Genomic DNA, 2,867 nt, shown 5'->3' on the forward strand with positions numbered 1-2,867 from the left:
AGTGCTTGTTGTCAAACTTCTGAATGGACAAACGTGCAGAAAGCATTTGGATCAGACCAAACTGCGATTCACTGACAACCAAGAACAGTTTGAAGAGGACATTACCATCATTGATCCACCAACACACACCCAACCAGCAATCGACCTCGCTGTCAATCACGAGGATGAACCCATCATGCCCGACAGTCGGATCAGACCAGCCTCGCTGCAGTGCAGCAATGATCCGACCAACTCACTGATGCCAGGACTTCAACTCAGGCGATCAACTCGGGAACATCGAGCCCCGGATCGCCTCAACTTGTATCTAAGAATTTGGGGGGGGGGGGGGGAGTGATGTTATGTATGTAAACTTTATAATAGCGTAAGACTTGCCACCAGGGGGCGCACCTGTTGGAGACCCAAGGGTCACCAGCACACCTCATGCAAGCAAGTATAAAAGGTTGCCATGCTGTTTCTGCACTCTGGAGTTTGATTAAAGAGACTAAGGTCACACCAGTTTGAGCTTACAGCATACAGTCTTGTGGAGTTATTCTGAACATAACAATAAGTACATGTAGATCAATGTAATACTTACTCTTGCAGATCCCACAAGGTTGTTCCATCGTTTGCGGCATTGGTTGCCCTCACGAACCTCGTTGGTCGCCGACGAGACCACCTCTGCTATCTCGGTCCATATCCTCTGGTAGGCCTTTGGGGTGGGCTTCCCACGTCCTCCCTGTGTCAAATCACCCCAGCGTGACTCGACCTTCTGCAGGAGGGAGGCATTTGCCTCATCTGAGAACCTCCTGGTTCTTTTGCGCCCTCCAATGTGCTCCTCTCCTACCTCACTGCTCTCTCCAGCATCAGTCTCCACAGCGTGCTGTGATGCCTCCTCCTCTCTCTCAATTATAGGCCAAATTCGGGTAAATATGTGGGTGATAACATCTAATTTTTGTTTGCCTACTTGCTGTGAAGCTCTAAAGTCTCCCTCCTTCCTTCCAAAGCAGCCACACCACACCCAGACATGCCTTCAGTCCCTCTGAGCTCCCTCACTCTCTCTGTCTCCTCTTCTGCACATGTCATGATGACCCTTGACCTCCTGAATTGTGGGAATCGAGTGTTGCCATGCCGTTGCTATGGACGATGAGAATTTATGGCAGAAGGTCAAAAAAATTTAACGCTACCGCCCATTTCATATCGCTCGCGGTAACGCCCATTTTAAAAAATGGAGACTAGGTGCTTTGAGAATGGGCACGAAGCCGGCAATCTGAAAACCCCCCTTTTTACTGCCCACGCCGGAAATAACGCCCATTTTTGGGCGATAAGCACAAAAGTGGAGGTTCTAGCCCCATGAAACTAAAAATATAATAATGAATAGTCAGCATAGATTTCAAAAGGGAAAGTCTTGCTTGACCAATCTCATTGAATTTTTGAAGAGGTAACAGAGAGAGTGGACAATGGTAATGCAGTAGATGTAAGTTATCTAGATTTTCAAAAGGCCTTCGATAAGGTACCCCATAATAGACTGATGAACAAGGTCAGAGAATGCGGAGTCAGGGGACAAGTAGCAGAATGGATAGGTAGCTGGCTTTAAGACAGAAAGCAGAGAGTAGGGGTAAAGGGTAGCTATTCACAGTGGCAGAAGGTGGGCAATGGTGTTCCACAGGATCAATTCTGTTATTCACAATTTATATTACCGATTTCGACTTCTGGATCAAAAACACAATTTCTTAATTTGCGTCTGACACCAAATTGGCAGGGTGGAGGCGGGGGAGGGGGGGGGGGGCGGGGTGGGGGGGCGGTGACGGAAGAATAGTCAATACTGTGGAGGACTGAAACAAAATACAGGAGGACATTAATAAACTTGCAGAGTGGACATATATATTGGCAAATTAAGTTCAACACAGATAAATGTAATGTATTACATTTTGATAGGAAGAATAGGGAGGTCACATTACTTCGAGGGTGCGAGTCTAGGTGGGGTAGAGGATCAAAGGGATCTTGGAGTATAAATACGCAAATCACTAAAAGTTGCGACACAGGTTAACAAGGCCTTAAAAAGAGAAAACCAAGCACTCGGGTTTATTTCTAGAGGTATAGAATTGAAAAGTAAGGAAGTTATGCTAAACTTGTATCGAACCTTGGTTAGACCACACTTAGAATCCTGTGTACAGTTCTGGTCGCCATATTATAAAAAGGATATAGAGGCACTGGAGAGGTCAGCAAAATTGCTGCCAAAATATTTGTTTAAATTCTCTGCCATTTCCTTTTTCCCATTATAATTGCTATCGCTTCTCGGCCTTTTGGCTAAGATCATGCGTAACTGACCTGACAGGGGAGTAACCATGACCCCAAAGTGGTTCTCCCTGGATCAGGAAGGTGGTTCTCCTATGCTTTTTGGAAATAGGAGGTGGGTGGGGTGGATTGACCCATCCACCTCCACGGAGGTGTGTGGGGGGCCTGACCCATCCACCTCCATGGCACGAACCTGGTATTGCAGTACTTCCAGGAACGGTGCAGTGGCTCTCGGCCTTTTGGCTAAGAGCATTGGCGCAGAGTGATCCTTGATGTGTGCAAGGTGACCTCTGGCGTTTGTGATTTGACAAAGAATTGGAAAGATTGGCAACGAAAAATTAAAAAAAAATAAAATTAAATTAAAAAAAAAAAATTAAAAAAATTGCTCTTGTCCCAGCCTCTAAGGGACCAATGTTTACTTTTGCTACTCTCTTCCTCTTTACATACTTGTAGAAGATCTTACAATCTATTTTTATATATCTTGCTAGTTTACTCTCATATTCTATTTTCTCCCTTATCAATTTTTTGGTCATCCTTTGCTGGTTTCTAAAGCTCTCCCTATCCCAGGTGTACTACTATTCTTCATAACATTA

The 2,867-nt window shown here is 45.2% G+C and overlaps 1 pseudogene; it reads left to right on the plus strand.

The window, feature by feature from the left end:
• Positions 1-2,266: 2,266 nt before the first annotated feature.
• LOC139251873 (U2 spliceosomal RNA) lies at positions 2,267-2,504 on the plus strand (annotated as a pseudogene).
• The last annotated feature ends 363 nt before the right edge of the window (positions 2,505-2,867 follow it).

This window comes from Pristiophorus japonicus, chromosome 2 (assembly GCF_044704955.1).
Source record: "Pristiophorus japonicus isolate sPriJap1 chromosome 2, sPriJap1.hap1, whole genome shotgun sequence".
Lineage (NCBI taxonomy): Eukaryota > Metazoa > Chordata > Chondrichthyes > Pristiophoridae > Pristiophorus > Pristiophorus japonicus.